This window comes from Bos indicus, chromosome 22 (assembly GCF_029378745.1).
Source record: "Bos indicus isolate NIAB-ARS_2022 breed Sahiwal x Tharparkar chromosome 22, NIAB-ARS_B.indTharparkar_mat_pri_1.0, whole genome shotgun sequence".
NCBI lineage: Eukaryota > Metazoa > Chordata > Mammalia > Artiodactyla > Bovidae > Bos > Bos indicus.
In genome coordinates, this window is record NC_091781.1 from 30,317,865 (window position 1) to 30,336,861 (window position 18,997).

An 18,997-nucleotide genomic window follows, 5' to 3' on the forward strand; every position below is an offset into this window, starting at 1 on the left:
CCAAAATAAACGAATTAAGTTTTCTTAAAAAAAAAAAAAAAGAATGGCTGTGTCAAGTGTGACAGAGAACCTCTGGTCTTTTGGGTTTAGCAGTGTTTCTTAGTGCGTCCTGGCACCACCCATCTCCTCATCCCCCGACCTGCCTGTAGTAAATGCTGCCTCTGAGGTTCTGCCCCAGCCTTCCTGCCCTGGATCTGGGTGAAGTCCTGAATTCTCAGTGGCTTCAGAGCATAGGGATTACGGTCCTCATCTTGGAGAACTGAGAATCCACAGTGCAGAGTTACAAGTAGGAGATAACATCATGGAGACAGCATCATTTCAAGACACTCAGCTGAGCAGGGGAAGGAGGCTGAAGAGTGGACACAGGAGGAGCTAGAGAGGAATCGGGAAATGGTTATTTAGGGCAGCGTAAGCACTTTGAATGTATTTATAGACTAAAATGAGGGGACCAGCAATGGGAGGTCATGTTGGAGGGTTGGCAGTTGATGGAAGGCATGGATTTGAGTTGAAGCTATATGGTATTTGTTTTTCTCTGACTTACTTCACTTTGTATGTCCATCTCTAGGGCCACCCACATCTCTGCATATGGCACTATTTTGTCCCCTTTTTTTCTTTCTGAGTAATATTCCATTGTATAGATGTACCACATCCTCTATATCCATTCAGTGGACTTTTAGGTTGCTTCCATGTCTTGGCTGTTGTAAATCCTGCTGCAGTAAACACCGGGGTGCGTGTCTTTTGGAATTACGGATTTCTCCGGGTATATGCCCAGGAGTAGGATTTCTGGGTCATATGGTAGTTCTGTTTTTACTTTGCTATACAGAAGAAAATAACACAACAGTGTAAAGCAACTATCCTCCTACAATTTTTTTTTTTTTTAATACAGTGAAGGTAGAAGGTGAACAGCCTCTTAGTCTCAGAAGGGAAAGAGGAAAGGGCAAGAGGATGAAGATATTTGGTGTTGGGTGGGGAAATCCCCTTTTGCCTTCTCCATCAGCTTATCACATGCAACTTCTCTAAACTACTTAAAACCACCAACCACCCTTCCTTCTTGAAACTGCCTTCTGATTTCTAAGTCACTCTAGGGCTCTGCTTCTGACTATCCCTCTGTGGTGGACAGAAATTGGGTAACTTGTTCATTAATTTGTCTTCCTGCTTGATATATGTGTGTGGATGTACATTAACACTATGACCTTTGATGGTTAATACATATCCCACAGACTAGTTGTGGGGACAAGAACTTAGTACTCAGATAATGTCACTCTTGAGAGTCCTTTGGACTGTAAGGAGATCCAACCAGTCCATTCTAAAGGAGATCAGTCCTGGGTGTTCTTTGGAAGGAATGATGCTAAAGCTGAAACTCCAATACTTTGGCCACCTCATGCGAAGAATTGACTCATTGGAAAAGACTGATGCTGGGAGGGATTGGGAGCAGGAGGAGAAGGGGATGACAGAGGATGAGATGGCTGGATGGCATCACTGACTCGATGGACGTGAGTCTGAGTGAACTCTGGGAGTTGGTGATGGACAGGGAGGCCTGGCGTGCTGCGATTCATGGGTTCGCAAAGAGTCGGACACGACTGAGAGACTGAACTGAACTGAATGTCACTCTTCCTGTTTTCTTAATATAGGAATTGACTGTGGTTTATTTGGAGGATCCCTCCCATCCCCACTCCCTTTGAAGTGTCACCTAGGTACTCATGACTCCCCACACACAGCTCTTGTTTTCACTTCCACTTCTCTCCTGAGAACAGTCTCTTTTACTTACTTTGCTATTCTTACAAGAACATCAGTGTTCTCCTGATCACTTGGGCTATAAATCAGAGAAACTTACTCAATTCTTATAATCAGACAGCTCCCAGATCTTTGGTTCTAACTGTTTATTATCTCATTCATTCATTCATCTATCTGATAGACTGAATTATTTATCAAATTGCCTGGTACTACGCTAAGTATAAGACATGATTCTATGCTTACGGTAACACATGCAGAAAATTACAACACCACGTAATGATTGCTCTGGAAGAGTTTAGTATACAACTCCATAAGACACTGGGGGTGAATGCCTATCCTAGACTCCGTTGGTCATGGGGATGGTCTCTAAAAGTTTCTTAGCTTGAGCTCAGTTTTGAGGTTCTGTAGGACTTAGCTCCATGAAGATTCCCTGCAGAGACATTGAGGTAGAGGGAGTGTGTGTGTGCAGGTCGAGGCATTTGCTGCTGTTGTTGACCATGGTCACAGTGGAGATGGAGAAGGAAGGGAGGAGAGAGAGAGAGAGAGGACAGAACAGGTACAGAGCATGAAGGGCTGGGCGCCTAGCCCAGTGCTGTCAGTAGAAATAAAATGAGAGCCCCCTGAGGAATGTAAAATTTCCTATTAGCTACATTTAAAAAGGAAAATGCATCGGGTGTATATTGTAATGGTGTTTTATTTAACCCAATTCAAAATATCATCATTCTAAACTGGATTCAATATTTTAAATTTATGAACAACACAGTCTACATTTCTTTCTTACATACTAAATCTGAAAAAATCATCTCAGTTGGGATATTAAAATTTCATCAGAAATACTTGATCTGTACTTAAATTTCATGAAAGTTTACAGTTGAGAAGGTAGATTCATATACCTAAGTTGTTAAGCACATACCTGAAAATTTGAACCAATCACTAAACCAAGTATCAGTTTTTAAATTTAAACTACTTTGCATTAAAGTTTCACATATATAAAAAAATTCAGCTCTGCAGTCACTGTAGTCAAATTTTACTTGTTCAATAATCTCATATAGCCAGTGGCTTTCACACTGGGCAAAGAAAGCCTAAAGGTTTGTGACTTCACTCGTGAGGCATTAGGGAGCCGTTGAAGGAGGAGCCACTAAACAAAGGAGGTGACATGATGAACGTTCTGTGATGCGGCCAGACTGGAAGATGTATCCATTCTCCTTCAGAGTTCTAGAGTGATGGGGGGTGTGTTCCAAGGCAAGGGTGTGGAGAAGCAGATGTTATTTAAATAGGAAGCAGGGCTCAAGCTCTAATTCCACTCCTTCCCAGGCATTTTATTTTTTGAAAATTTGATGCACTAACCTGTAAAATGAGTAATAACTGTCCACACTTTCCATTAGAATGGGAGTTGCCATAAAAATCAAGTGAGAAGATGTAAATAATAATACAAGCTTATGTTTTTTAAGCAACAAATGAATGGATGAATGCATAGGAGGTAGAGTGGATGGAAATTGGTAAAGGGGGAAATAAAAGAGAAAGAAAACTGTCAGATAACTCTTGACCTGGGAGGTGGCCCCCTTTTTAAAATCCCTGAGTTAGGGTTTGGATAGAGGAAGAAATAGATGAGCTCAGTTTGACATAAAGTTGAGTTTCTTTTAGAACGTCCAGAAGGAAATGTTCAGCAGTGTCCAGAAGGTTGCAGGAGTTGGGATCTGCAGCTCTGGAAAGATAACTTTGGTTGGTGGAAATGATTCAGAGCTGAGAGGACAGAGATAGGACTGCAGTGAAGCCATGGGGAAGATAAGGTCTCCCAGGGATGGTGCTTTTGAGCAAGAGTCAGCAAAGTACATCTCTGTGGACCAAATCCTACTGCCACCTGTTTTGTAAATAAAGTTTTGTTGGCATTCAGTCATGTCTGTCTGTTAGTGTCCTGTTCCTGGTTGCATTTATGGCACCAGGGAGCTACAGCTCTGCATGGTTGGGACAGGGACTGTGTAACCTACAAAATAGAAAATATTTATTCTCTGGACCTTTTCAGAGGGGGAAAAAGACCCAAAACTTGTCACTGCCTGGTTTAGAGTTTTGGAGTCCTGAGGATGGAACTCTAGGCAAGATGAAAGATTTCAGAATGAGCAGAGGAAATTAGGCTCATGAAAAAAGTGAGAAGGAGCCACCCAGATTTTGTAGGCAGAGAACCACTGTGAGCGGGGGAAACCTGGAAACAGAGAAGAGAGATTTTTTTTTTTTCCCCCAGAGATTTTGGGGGCAGGGAAGACAGTGTGAATGTCAGTGTCACAGTGTCATTGACAAGAGGTCAAGTGAGTTAAGTATTGACAGTTGTCAATTGAATTTAGCAACTCCAGTCTCATTTGCCAGCCTGGTAGGAATATTTGGTGCAGAAGAGCTGTGCAGAAGCCAGCTTGCCATGGGCTGGGGATCCTATAGGGAGGAGGTAGGAGGGGCCAGAGGTTAGCTCTCTTCATCAGCAGGCAGAAAATGGGGAGAGCCCTTGGGGGAGCCAAGGGAGACACTTGAGGCTGAGGAAGCTTGTTTTTAGCTTGGCCTTCATACTTGTCAGGAGAGGTAGAGTTTGCAGGTAATAGCAAAAGAGGGAGGCATGATGGAGCAGGTGCACAGGAGTCAGGGGGAAGAGGGAGGGATGGAGCCTCCAGCCCTCTTCTTAATCCCACTCTTAACTGCATCTGTCAGTACTGGCTCCAGCTTCCTAATTTGCCCCCTGGTCTCCTCACATTTAGCGGCATCCTGTATACTTGCATTGGATTTCTCTTGATAAAATGTTCCTCTTATTCCAGCCATTCCCTGTTCCCAGCTCAGTGAAGATTCCACCTACAGTCTTCCCTTCCAGGCTCAACCATTTCTTTTCCAGGCATCTCTCCTATTTGCTTGTGAATGTGCACTCCTTCAGCCCATCTTTCTCACCCTCGTGAAACATAGCATTCCAATTACAAGGCATCACCCGAGTCTTGCCTAACCTGACCCATCATAGATGCTTCGTTCACTAGTATTTATAAAATAGAAATCCAAAGAAAAATCACAAGTCATTAACATTTGAAGGCATATTATAAATTTATTATGGAAAAAAGAGTTCATTGCTTTGATGTAGTGCAGATTCCATAGGACAGTCAGATGATACTGACATGAGGGACCAAATAAGTTGTGGTAGGGGCTGTTCTGTGAATTGTAGGATGTTAGCAACTTCATTCCTGGTTTCCCAGTAACACCTTTTCTTCCCAGTTGTGACAACCAAAAATGTCCCCAGGCATTGTCAGATGTCCCCTAGGTGGGGGTCAGGGAACAAAAATCATCCCATATTGAGAACTATTGATGTGGAATGACAATGTTAGGCAGAATCTTTTCCCTTGGCATTTTGATTTTTTCAGATGTATCCTCTCCCTCATACTTTGCATTTTTAATAGTTAGACCCAAGGGAAATTACACTGAAGATATATTTCACTCCAGGCAGTAAGAAATGGAAACCACCCATTTTTGACTTCTTACCAAGTTATTAGTGACTCTATCCTATTCTATCTAACTGTATGAGCAACTTATAAAAATCAAAATAAATGTTCCAACGTGAGCTAATGATGTTATCACTAAGCTTCCGTACAGTAAGATCTGTTTTCTTTTTTTTTTTTTTTAATTTATTTAAACATTTTTATTGGAGTATAGTTGGTTTACAATGTTGTGTTCATTTCTGCTATACATTGAAGTGAATGAGCTCTACAGATATCCCCTCCCTCTTGGACCTCCTTCCCTACCCCTCCCCCCACCACATTCCACTCCTCTGAATCATTCATCATCACTGAGCTGAGCTCCCTGTGCTGTACAGCAGGTCCCCACTAGCTGTCTGTGGTCCTGTGCATATGTCAATCCTGCTCTTTCAGTTGGAGAAGGCAATGGCACCCCACTCCAGTACTCTTGCCTGGAAAATCCCATGGACAGAGGAGCCTGGTAGGCTGCAGTCCATGGGGTCGCTAAGAATCGGACACAACTGAGCGACTTCACTTTCACGCATTGGAGAAGGAAATGGCAACCTGCTCCAGTGTTCTTGCCTGGAGAATCCCAGGGATGGTGGAGCCTGATGGGCTGCCATCTATGGGGTCGCACAGAGTCGGAAATGACTAAAACGACTTAGCAGCAGCAGCAGCAGCTCTCTCAGTTTATCCCACGCTCCCTCCCCGCTGTGTCCTCACGGCCATTCTCTGCATCTGTGTCTTGATTCCTGCCCTGAAAATACGTTCATTTTTGCCATTTTTCTCGTTTCCACATAAATGCGTTAATATACAGTATTTTTTTCTCTTTCTGATGTTCTTCACTCTGTATGACAGGCTCTAGGTCCATCCACAAATGACCCTATGTTGTTCTTTTTTCAGTTCAGTTCAGTCGCTCAGTTGTGTCCAACTCTTTGTGACCCCATGAATCGCAGCACACCAGGCCTCCCTGTCCATCACCAACTCCCAGAGTTCAATGCAACCCATGTCCATCGCGTCGGTGATGCTATCCAGCCATCTCATCCTCTGTCGTTCCCTTCTCCTCCTGCCCCCAATCCCTCCCAGCATCAGGGTCTTTTCCAATGAGTTAACTCTTCGGATGAGGTGGCCAAAGTACTGGAGTTTCAGCTTCAGCATCATTCCTTCCAAAGAAATCCCAGGGCTGATCTCCTTTAGAATGGACTGGTTGGATCTCCTTGCAGTCCAAGGGACTCTCGAATCGTCTCCAACGCCACAGTTCAAAAGCATCAGTTCTTCGGCACTCAGGTTTCTTCACAGTCCAATTCTCACATCCATACATGACCACTGGAAAAACCATAGCCTTGACTAGACGGACCTTTGTTGGCAAAGTAATGTCTCTGCTTTTCAATATGTTATCTAGGTTGGTCATAACTTTCCTTCCAAGGAGTAAGCATCTTTTAATTTCATGGCTGCAGTCACCATCTGCAGTGATTTTGGAGCCGAGAAAAATAAAGTCAGCCACTGTTTCCACTGTTTCCCCATCTATTTGCCATGAAGTGATAAGACTGGATTCCATGATCCTAGTTTTCTGAATGTTGAGTTTTAAGCCAACTTTTTCACTCTCCTCTTTCACTTTCATCAAGAGACTCTTTAGTTCCTCTTCACTTTCTGTCATAAGGGTGGTGTCATCTGCATGTCCAAGGTTACTGATATTTCTCCCGGCAATCTTGATTCCAGCTTGTGCTTCCTCCAGCTCAGCATTTCTCATGATGTACTCTGCATATAAGTTAAATAAGCAGGGTGACAATATGCAGCCTTGACATACTCTTTTTCCTATTTGGACCCAGTCTCTTGTTCCATGTCCAGTCCTAACTGTTGCTTCCTGACCTGCATATAGGTTTCTCAAGAGGCAGGTCAGGTGGTCTGATATTCCCATCTCTTTCAGAATTTTCCACAGTTTATTGTGATCCACACAGTCAAAGGCTTTGGCATAGTCAATAGTGCAGAAATAGATGTTTTTCTGGAACTCTCTTGCTTTTTCTATGATCCAGCGGATGTTGGCAATTTGATCTCTGGTTCCTCTGCCTTTTCTAAAACCAGCTTGAACATCTGGAAGTTCACGGTTCACATATTGCTGAAGCCTGGCTTGGAGAATTTTAAGCATTGCTTTACTAGCTTGTGAGATGAGTGCAATTGTACGGTAGTTTGAGCATTCTTTGGCATTGCCTTTCTTTGGGATTAGAATGAAAAGTGACCTTTTCCAGTTCTGTGGCCACTGCTGAGTTTTCCAAATTTGCTGGCATATTGGAAGGTGAAAGTGGAGAGTGAAAAAGTTGGCTTAAAGCTCAACATTCAGAAAACGAAGATCATGGCATCCGGTCCCATCACTTCATGGGAAATAGATGGGGAAACAGTGGAAACAGCGTCAGACTTTATTTTTCTGGGCTCCAAAATCACTGCAGATAGTGACTGCAGCCATGAAATTAAAAGACGCTTACTCCTTGGAAGGAAAGTTATGACCAACCTAGATAGCATATTCAAAAGCAGAGACATTACTTTGCCAACAAAGGTCCATCTAGTCAAGGCTATGGTTTTTCCAGTGGTCATGTATGGATGTGAGAGTTGGACTGTGAAGAAGGCTGTGCGCTGAAAAATTGATGCTTTTGAACTGTGGTGTTGGGGAATACTCTTGAGAGTCCCTTGGACTGCAAGGAGATCCACCCAGTCCATTCTGAAGGAGATCAGCCCTGGGATTTCTTTGGAAGGAATGATGGTAAAGCTGAAACTCCAGTACTTTGGCCATCTCATGCGAAGAGTTGACTCATTGGAAAAGACTCTGATGCTGGGAGGGATTAGGGGCAAGAGGAGAAGGGAACGACAGAGGATGAGATGGCTAGATGGCATCACTGACTCGATGGACATGAGTCTGAGTGAACTCCGGGAGTTGGTGATGGACAGGGAGGCCTGGCGTGCTGCGATTCATGGGGTCGCAAAGAGTCAGACACGACTGAGCGACTGATCTGATCTGAGTGCAGCACTTTCACATCATCATCTTTCAGGATTTGAAATAGCTGATCTGAAATTCCATCACCTCCACTAGCTTTGTTCGTAGTGATGCTTCCCTAAGGCCCACTTGACTTCACATTCCAGGATGTCTGGCTCTAGGTGAGTGATCACACCATCGTGATTATCTTGGTCATGAAGATCTTTTTTGTAAAGTTCTTCTGTGTATTCTTGCCACGTCTTCTTAATATCTTCTGCTTCTGTTAGATCCCTACCATTTCTGTCCTTTATTGAGCCCATCTTTGCGTGAGATGTTCCCTTGGTATCTCTAATTTTCTTGAAGAGATCTCTAGTTTTTCTCATTCTATTGTTCTTTTTTTTTTTTCTATTGTTCTTTTTTATGGCTGAGTAATATTCCGTTGTACATATATGTACCATATCTTCTTTATCCATTCATTTGTTGTTGGATTTGAAGTCTTAACAGAAACCACGTTTTACATAATGCCCCTGCCCCAACATCCCTGATTATTCCAGGGTCTCTTCTTCTGTTGTGAACTCTTCCATCAGGGGCTTTCTGGTATAAGTGAAGTCAGATATTTCTCATCACAGATATGCACTTGTTGGAAGGAAGCCAACTTTTGAGTAAAGAGCCAAAACCAAACATGTTGAGCTATCCTGTTAAATTTGTAATGTAGAGCTCATGAACTCATGGGAAATGAGCACGAGGAAGCCGTGATGGGCTTGGAGTGCTATTTGAAGTAACGCTGAACACGCTCAGTTGTGAGGTTATGAAAGCTTCCTCTTCAGTAAGGAAGAATGAGGTAGCCTCACTGCTGGGATGGGTGTCCTCGGTGGCGGGGATTTGATCATGGGGTCTCTGATGCCTGTTCAATCCCTGTTCATGCCACTGTGTAGCCACATGCTAAGTACACTAATGATTAACCATTGCGTCTGCAGTATGAGGTACAAGTTGTTAATTCTATTTGTAATTATTAGCATGTACTTTATTAACTTCCACAAACCGTGTATACCAAGGAGAAATGCTTCTTAATGGCAATTACAGTTGTTTTTTTTTTTTTCCGGAGGTGTCAAAGCTTTAAAGAGGTAGGTTAGAACACGGCTGGTGTGCAGTTGCCCTCTGCCCTGCTCTGCATTTTCCCTCTTAACCACAACTTGGTAAACAAGAGCTAGTTTTGAACAGTAACCCAGAAAAGGAGTGCCATTCTCTAAGCTGTCATCTGAAGAAATGTTGATTTTATTGATGTTCTAGTCCTTACATCTCCAGAAGAAAGCAGGAAATGTTTCTAAAAATCGTTTTCGCTGAGAGCACAGTCCTGCTTCAGACTCGTTTTATGGTGGGGATAAGAGTATTCTGCACTTGAGGATTTTATAGTGTCGTCTGGGTTTTATGGGCTACTAGTAATTCCTGTGATTTATTGAGCACCTACTACATACTAGACACTTTACATATATTGGCTTTGCTTGCTCTCAAAGTCCTCTGCATTTTTCATTGTAACACTACTCACAGCTTATTATATGATTTATTGATTAATGTGTGTTTTCCCCATCAGACAGTCACCTCCATGTTAGTGGATCTGTATCCATTTTTGTTCCCCATTGTTACCCCCAACACTTAGAATAGAGCCTGACACTTATTAGGTACAAAATAAGTACTCTTTCGAAGGATGAGTGGATCCACATGCAGAGTGATGTGGTTTTAGAGATGAGGAAATGCACAGATAGAGTGGTGGGCATATTGTTGAAACCTTACAATTGGCAGCATCAAATTCAAAGTCAAGTGTGTCTGGTCCAATGGCAGACAATTCTTTCCACCACACATGGCTTCTCAGACTTTAATCTGAATCACCTCTGGGATCTTTACCAACGTGTACATGCTCATTCAGTGGGTCTGAGATGAGCCGAGAAGGTGCATTTGCTCTCAGGCAATATGCATGCTACTGTCCATAGACCATGCTTTGTCTAGTAGAGGTCTGCATGGTAGTTGCAGTGTTAGAAGTGATAATTTTCTCATCTGATGGAGGCATATGTGATTCTGTGTCTGAAAATCCTTGCCACAAGACAGAGTCTTTGCACCTGTACTGGTCTCCTAAGGAAGGTATCATGGGGCTCTGCTCTTGGATAAATATATTGGCCACATCATTTGGTTATCCATGGGCTGTGTTCTTTGATGTGTCTTAGATATCGATGTTGCTAATGGGCCCTGTTGCCTCTATTAACAGTCTTATACTCAGTATCCAGTGGTGTTTCTGCTCTAAAGATGTCCAATACCCATAGTCTTCACATTGACCTTGGAAATGCCCCGGAGTAGCAATGCCCTTTATAAGTTTCTTTGCATATTTAGTTGACTCCTGTTGAGAATCTGGAGTCTCCAGACGTCAGGTGGTCCCACCACTGACTCCATAACCGTCTTGTGGCCCCAGTATGCAGTGTGTGAAGGGAGGCTGCCATCATGGATCCCACTTTGGTGCCTGCTGTATCGAGTGTGGGCGTCTTAAGCTCTGCCCTTCTTGTTGGCGTGTGTGTGACAGTTTCTTCCTGATATCCTCCCTAGCTTGATACTTCCTCCTAGCTCTTGAGAAATAGGTACAGAGGTTGGCCTTTTTCACTAGTTAGAGTGGAGGGTTCAAGGTCTGGTTGCTTATCTTAGTCATTTGACACCACATGGTGGAGCAGCAGCCAGAAGCAAGAAAACCAGGGGACAAATTAGGATGGTTGAGCCTGTACTGACAGATGAGAAGGGGCCCCTGAATCAGAGCTGTGATTACTTACCACCAAGCAGTCTGATGCCTGGCTCCACCTATCCTATGTCACCAGCCTATGGCTCTTTCACAGTTTCTCAGTTCATCCCTCGCTGACTAGAGGATGTATCTGAGTTCTTAAGACTGACTCTTTCTTCTCCCCAGCCATTCACACCAGAGCTGTTCATCATCATTGTGCCTGATTGGAGTCTACCCTTCATTCATCATGTAACATAATGTCACCATTTTGGGGGGTATGCAGGATTTGAAGATCTGTGTATGTTGTATTCTAATTGTATAGTAGTAAAAATTGAAGGGGCGCTTTGAAAAAGATGTATTTGAGTTCAGGATTTTGAAAAACTCTTCTGCTCCACCTTCCTTTAAAATATTCAGCTATATTAGATGGTCAGGAAGGCTGGTTTAATGAGATGAGGACTTAAAAGTTAAGAGCATCATTATATTATCGAAATCACACTGAAAGTAAATTGGCAGATACCTGTAGTTTGTCCTCAAGTCACTTATTGAAGACCTTGCTTTAGTTCTCTTCACGTGGATAGACACAGCACAGGAATTTATAGACAATGAATGAGGAGTCTGCCACTGAAGAAATTTTCGTAAAGCACATGATGGTTTTGTCTATCTAGTTACATTAGACTTTTCTACCTTTCATTTTTATTTTTCATTTGTTTGGGAATGTTATACGATCTTAATTTCTGGAAACTCGGTGCCTATGCCTTTGGATTGATCAGCATTGCAAAGGCAGTGATTAAAGTGAACAAATGTGGAAAGCCACAGAGAGAAAAGACTGCTTGTATTTTTCTTTTATATATAAAAATTATTCTGATTTGTAATACTTTAGCATCATGGTCATTGTTCCCATAAAAAAAATACTGTATTTTGTGAAATGATACAATCTGTGAGGCATTTCCCATTATGTAGACACCATGTCTTTAAATTATAGCAATTTCTTAAGATTTTAAGGCAAAATGGGCTCTTAGAAGTGTGATTAATAGCAGAGAATGAGGCTAATGCTGGGTCATCAGTGGCACTCCATTACAAAAAAGGTTGGACTAATAAAAGCATCCATCTTTTTGACCAATAAAGCATTTGAATGATATGCTTATACTTTTTATCATATAGTAGTTACTTAGTAATGAATAAACTCTGAACTTGCATTGAAGAAAGACAACTCTACTTAAGTGACTGTTGGACTGGTATTTTGATGATGTCAGAAAAGGCAGGTCTGGGAGGAAGGCTGTGTTGGAGTTGCCAGTTTAATTTTTAAGCTGTCTTCTACAAGCATCAGACCCAGGGCCCAGGAGTCCCATCCATTTTAGGGGCAAAAGTAGAGTCTAGTCAGTTGATTGTTTCTTTAGCAGTGTAAGTCTATACAGTAGGTTCCCTAAGTGCTTTATGAGGTGCATCCTTAAGAATACTGTGCTTGGGAGTCCAGGATGTAGCCTGATCCCAGCACAGATCTCTCAGGCCTCCTTTGGCTTGGTTCCCCAAGACATAAGCTTATACCCCATACCCTGGTGTGTTGGAAGAGGATTTTTAGATGGTTCATAAATCATTCACCAATTCTCATTATTGTGATTTGATGTTGAAGCAATTCCATTTTCAGTCTGTTTTAATCCTTCTGATAAAGGCAAGGAGAAAGTCTCCATTTGGTGCTAGTATGTCTTTAATCTCTCTCCTTCCATTGTAAGCTCATTATTTAACAAAGGAGGAACATGGCTCCCACTCAGAGCCTTTGTGGACAGCAGGATCTAGCTAGAATTTAATAACACCGGTTGGGTTGTATTACATTTATTACAAAGTCTTTCTCTCCTTCAGAGGAACGCATAGTGGTTTTTCCATTTGACCAAATGATATAAAGTTTTCTTTGAAATAGATTTATGTTTGTCAAAAGTGAATAAAATTTTAAAATGACATTGGAGGTGTAGATAAAGCCTGCAAAAATCATGAAGGGAAATGCAGAAGTGAGTGCTTGAGGCTTGAAAACCGGCCCAAGGGACTACTCAGATGGCATGACTGCTCTGAAAATCTCAGGATTTGTAAGATTTTTTTGTCCCAGAGAAAAAGTTGTGGAAAGAATAAATCAGTCCTTTCCAATCTTGGATCTCCCTGTATCTTCCTCAGGACTATTTTCAGTTTTTAAAATAATATATCAGGCAAGTTGTAGGATTAGGAGTTTGGGATTAAAATATATACTCTACCATATATAAAATAGATAACCAGCAAGGGCATACTGTGTAGCACAGGACACTCTATCTTGTAATAACCTATAATGAAAGAGAATACAAAAGGAGAAAAAAAGGTGTTTATATAAATATATATCTAAATCACTTTGCTGTATACCTGAAGCTAACACAACATTGTAAATCAACTGTATTTCAATAAAACGTTTTAAAAAGTAAAAAATAGTTGAAAGTTAAGGCATGAAAGACTTCTTAATGCGTGGTCTTTTCCTCTTTGATTTATTTTACTTTATTAATATTTTTTTAGTAAATGAAACTAAGCAATTGGGGATTTTGGGGAACAAAGTAAGTAAATATTAAGTCAGTGCAAACATAATTATGGTTTTGGACCATGGATTTTAAATCATTATCACTAGACTCAAACACCCATTGATTAATTAAAATAGGAACCATTACAATCAAGCACATTTTTGCCAATGAGAAATAAGTTTGTTTATTCCTGTAGTGAAAAATCTGTGGTTTGGGATTCGACGAACTCTTGGAGAGCATCTTCTTCCTCCTGCTGGTTGTGGAAGTGTTTTCCCTGCAAAAAAAGTTGTCAAGATGCTTGAAAAAATGGTATCAGCTGGCGAGATATCAAGTAAATGTGGCAGTGTTGCGGAAGAGAATCGGGTCCTTTCTGTTGACCACTGCTGGCTGCAGGCGTTGCAGGTTTTGGTGCATCGCATCGGTTTGCTGTGCAGATTTCTCAGAGGTAACGGTTTCGCCGGGATTCAGAAAGCCGTAGTGGATCAGACTGACAGCAGACAACGGACAGTGTCCCTGACCTTTGTTTGCTGCAAGTTTGGCTCTGGGAAGTGCTTTGGTGCTTCTCTGTCCAGCCACTGAGCTGGTCATTGCCAGTTGTCATAAATAAGCACTTTTTGTTGCACATCACAATCTGATTTAGAAATGGTTCATTGTTGAGTAGAATAAGAGAAGATGACTCTTCAAAATGACGATTTTTTGGATTTTCAGTCAGCTCATGAGGCACCCACTTATTGAGCTTTTTCATCTTTCCAATTTGCTTCAAATGCCAAATGACCATAGAGTGGGTGACATTGAGTTTTTCAGCAACTTGTGTAGTCGTAAGAGGATCAGCTTTGACGATTTCTTTCCACTGATCCTTGTCAGCTTCCTATAGCCAGCCACTGCGCTCCTCATCTAAGGCTCTCGTCTCCTTTGCAAAACTTCTTGAACCACCACTGCACTGTATGTTTGTTAGCAGTTCCTGAGCCAAATGTGTTGTTAATGTTGCAAGTTGTGTCTGCTGCTTTATGACCCACTTTGAACTCGAATAAGAAAATCACTTGAATTTGCTTTTTTGTCTAACATTATTTCCCTAATCTAAAATAAATATAAAACGAACAGCAAGTAATGTCATTAGCATAAAACATAAAGTGAGAAATACACATTAAAATTATGTATAACCACATTTATTTAAGAATGTATTCCAGTGTCAAGTAGCAAATTTCAACTGAGCAAAACTGCAGTTACTTTGCACCAACCTAATAGACACATGCCGGTAAAACTGAAGGTACATTAGGATAACTGTAACACCACAGTTGGGATGGAAGAAAAATGCGTGTTATCCGTCCTAGCCATGCTAAGAAATCAGTAGAATCATCCTGGAATTCAAAGGCGTCTCCCTCCATTTGGGTGATGGTTATGTGTTTGGTGTTGTCCTTTACCAAGGGAAACAGTTATAGCTCTTTGGATTACCATTTAGAATTGTAAATGCTATTTATAATCCTTGACCAATAGTCTAGTTCTTCCAAAATTCAGGAATAAGAAATAAAAATGAAGGTCAAGAGAAGGCCTGGACAAAATTAGAAGTGTGAATAATGAGTAGTCCGCTTTTTCCATTAAAGGGGGGAACTAGGGATGGAAGAACACAATATTATGCTTTTACTTCTTCATTTTTTCTCGCTTGAGTTTTGCTGGGACACGGGATCGGGCATCTCTGTCTCCTAGTTATCTCAGCCTCATGCACAGAGCAGTGAGCATGGAATTTGAGAACGTTCTGTTCCCAAAGCATTTGAGGAAGAGTCTCTGTGTTAGTTGTTTCAGCCGCCAGACTTACATCATCAGAGTTGAGCAAGGCTGAGTTTCCTTCTCTAGGGCAGTGGAACGGCCTAAGCCCCAGAGGGCTTGCTAGGACAGACAAAGGAAACGTCTCCGTGTCCCTTCCCTGTGTCCGTATGGTGGTAACAGGTTCATGAGCCTGAGAAATTCCCTCTTCAGATGGCACGGAACCCTCCTTGGAAATTTCTTCTCCTGACACTGTTGAGGCCTTAGGGGCTATGTTGGTTTGGGAAAAGGAGACAGTCAGCAGAGATGGACTTGGGAAGCAAACCACAGTACAACAAAACAAAAACACAAAAGAAAATCCTCTGTTTCTTTGTGACTTAAGCATCACAGAACAAAGAATAGGTTATTGAAGTAGGAATTGGGAACAAGAGCTGCTAGAGAAGGTTAGGAGGTTTATAGTGGAATTGAGAATGAGGAATTGGGGTGGCCAGGAAAGACCAGTACAATTTTGTTACGATTTTCAGACAGAGGTAGAAATTTGAGTAACTGATCGTTATCAGTGCAATTGCCAGAATCCTCTCAGGTGTGTCTTCAGTTGTTTTTTTAAATTTCATTTTCTTATTTTCAAATTCTGTTTTGGATATCCAGCTGTTTTGCTGTACTTTGCACTGACATAATGCTGAGTTTTTAAAAATTAACTGATTGTACATGTAAGATATGTACTTAAGATATGGACTTCGCTGGTGGCTCAGATGGTAAAGTGTCTGCCTACAATGCGGGAGACCAGGGTTCAATCCCTGAGTCGGGAAGATCTCCTGGAGAAGGAAGTGGCAACCCACTCCAGTATTGTTGCCTGGAAAACCCTAGGCGAGGAGGAACCTGGTAGGCTACAGTCCATAGGGTCACAAAGAGTCATACATGACTGAGCGACTTCACTTTCTTTTTTACATGTAAGATATAGATAAATTACCAAACTGTCTTTCAGTGTGTCGTTGCTTTATAACTTTTAAGTAATGGAGAGATGTTATTCACAAGTATCAAAATTAAGTAGTTTAATGTTAAAGTATCTGTAAAATAGATTCCCAAATTCATGTTATAATTGCAAATTGTTTACTTAAACATAGCATCTCCGATACAGTGTGATAACTTTCTTTTGATATACAGCATGCTGTTTAACATGTTAGTACACATGAAACAGATTTTTGAACATAAAACATTTCTTTGTAATACTTTGTTAGCGGACAGATTAAGCTTATTCACTCTTGTCTTCCAGGATTTAAGGTTTCTTTGATATGCTGACAAAGTGAACTCTTGCATACTTGTATGTAACATCAACCAATGTCTTTTAAGGGGCTGAAGTTTGATTTTTGCTGGGTGGTTAAGAATGCTACAGATCTATTTGTGGACCCAGTGTGCTTAAGGATATCTTGGAACAAGAAACTCGGGGAGAAAGTAACATCAGGGTTTTCCTTCTAGGTAAAACATTCCTGATCCAGGTCGGTGTTTGACTCATATATTTCATTGATAAAAGATGAGCCCAGGAAGTGAATGCATGGTTACTCAAGCATGAAAACATCACAGTCTTTTAAAGCTTTTACCATATCCATCCTATAGTAGTTTAAACCATGTAGCTATTTTACTTTTTATCTATAAGCGAGGAAATAGAAGGGCATTGACTGAACTCTTTTTTTGTTTGTTTTGTTTTTCATTTGAGGCAGGAAAGCAGGGGAGCCTGTTTTTCTTAAAGGGGGTCAGGCTTTTTTTTTTTTTTTGATTGCTAAATAATGTCACCAGTAAAGAGTTAACCAGATTTCACTTGATTCACTCTGGCTTAGATGATGATGAGTAATGCGAGGTTGGTAACTGCAAATTGTTGTTTATAAGCAAACATGGCATTGTGCAAACAAGCAGGCCTGGTCTCCAACTGGTTTGATTTCATGGTGGTCAGCAGCTGATCTATGTAACATACAACCTTTCTGCCTCTCTAAATGTCAGAAGAAGGACTGTTTGTTTATCTTGCCTTCTTTGCAGCTGTTTACTCTGTAATGCATTTACCTCGACCTTGATTCCCAAAGAGTGGCCCCTCTCTCCTCCCCAGCTCTGTTTACATTAGTCCTGCCCCTGGTGTCACCTATGAAATCTGTTGATTATTCCACCTGGTTAATGTTAAATTACTCTTGTAAGATGATGTGTTTGTTCATAAACACAAATGCTGGGCCCCTTGTTTACTGTACCCATGGTAGCAATCGTTATTAAACAAATATTGCTTTGTTTGCGGGTGTGAGCAGCAGTTTGTCCTGCAAGGTCTGTTTTTAAAAACACACACGCATTTAAAAAAAAAAAAAACTTACATGCTAGAATTTTGATAAAGAAAGAAAAGGGGAACTTGTCCCTGGAATGTGGTTGAAACAGACTTAGGTTTGCTTTTCTTATCTTTTGCTTGGATGAAGGGGCTGGAGAGATTAGCGAGTTGTTTGGTTTTTCTAAGAGATTTCCTTAGTGTAATGATATCTATGCAGTTGTTTGCTTTTTTCAGAAGGGAGAGAGCTCTCCTGAAAGGCCAGTAATAGAACATCAGATGACTAGAAAACTCTTTGTGGAACAAACAAGGGCTTAGAAGGTCTAGGAGAAAAAGTCTAGTGCTATGAACAAGGCAGTCACGTTTGAAAGGTACAGTCCTTGAATTTTGTATTTTTATGTGTTGTGTGTTGTCCTGTGGGCTCCATATCGATCTTCTGTGATGCCTATACTACAAGTTTGAAAGAAGAAGACTAACTTTTAGTTTAATATGTTCTGAATAATTCCCTGTACTATAAAGACATCCTGAGAGGACAGCATACAATTAATATCAGTGGTAATATTTTTAAAAGCTAGTATTTTGATTCTCTGTTAAACTTACCTGCCTCACTTGAAAATGCATTTATGCTTATATGATTTCTTGTTAAGTAAAGCAGACCTTATATCTCTATTCAGCTTGAGGTGTCCGTGGAGGGGGTGTGTGTATGTGTGTGTGTGTGTGTGTGTGTGTGTGTGTGTGTGTGTGTGTGTGTGTGTGTGTCTGTGTGACTCTAGGACAACTAGAGTCTGGCAACCACAACAGAAGCCTGTCCTTTGTCCTATTTTGCAAACAACAGAAAAACTCAGCTCACATCATCTTTGTTTTTGTTTTTTAAATTACTGTTTGTTGCTGTTTCTGACTTTGCCTTGTGATTCAAGGGCCTGCTAGCGTTTGCTGTAAATTATAAGGATACACCACACACTGGGTTGAGGGTGGAGGCTGAGGGGGTCATGAACTTCAAGAAATGGTGGTCTTTTATGTCAGCAAAAGCCTGCTAATCTCTCTGTGAGAGTAACTTTGGTAGGAGAAGGCTATACATGCATAGGTGGAGTTTTTGAAGGATAAAATTAAATAATTGTCCATTTCACACAACAGAGAAGTGCAAGCAACAGACCTCTGATGGCCTGCATTCACAAAGCTGCCATGATTGCTATGAACTTATTGTTCACTTTGGCCACCAGAGCGGTTAGGTGCTGCAGGCGAAATGGGAGATACGTGAAGTGTGTCATCGAACATGCTGGTCATTAATTGCTGCTAGGTATCCGACTCTGTGTATATTCAGCTATATAAAATATAGAAATGAAAAAAATATATATTCTGACCTGGTTGTCGGTCACTTTATTCCATTAGACTCTTTCTGAGAATGCAGCTATTGAATGTTCGAATGATTAAAGTTGGGTAGGCTTTGTTAGTTCTCAAACTTAAAATCTGTTT

General features: G+C 41.2%; 1 protein-coding gene across 23 annotated transcripts in view; it reads left to right on the forward strand.

Moving 5' to 3' along the window:
- FOXP1 (forkhead box P1) overlaps positions 1-18,997 on the forward strand; it is a 625,482-nt gene that overhangs the window by 356,562 nt on the left and 249,923 nt on the right. Inside the window, exon 1 of one of the 23 annotated variants that reach the window (XM_019984425.2) lies at positions 17,022-17,895. The exons of the other annotated variants lie outside the window; for them this stretch is intronic. The gene's annotated coding sequence lies outside the window, so the exon portion shown is untranslated. Of the gene's footprint in view, positions 1-17,021; positions 17,896-18,997 lie in introns of those variants that run through there. 23 annotated transcript variants of the gene reach the window in all.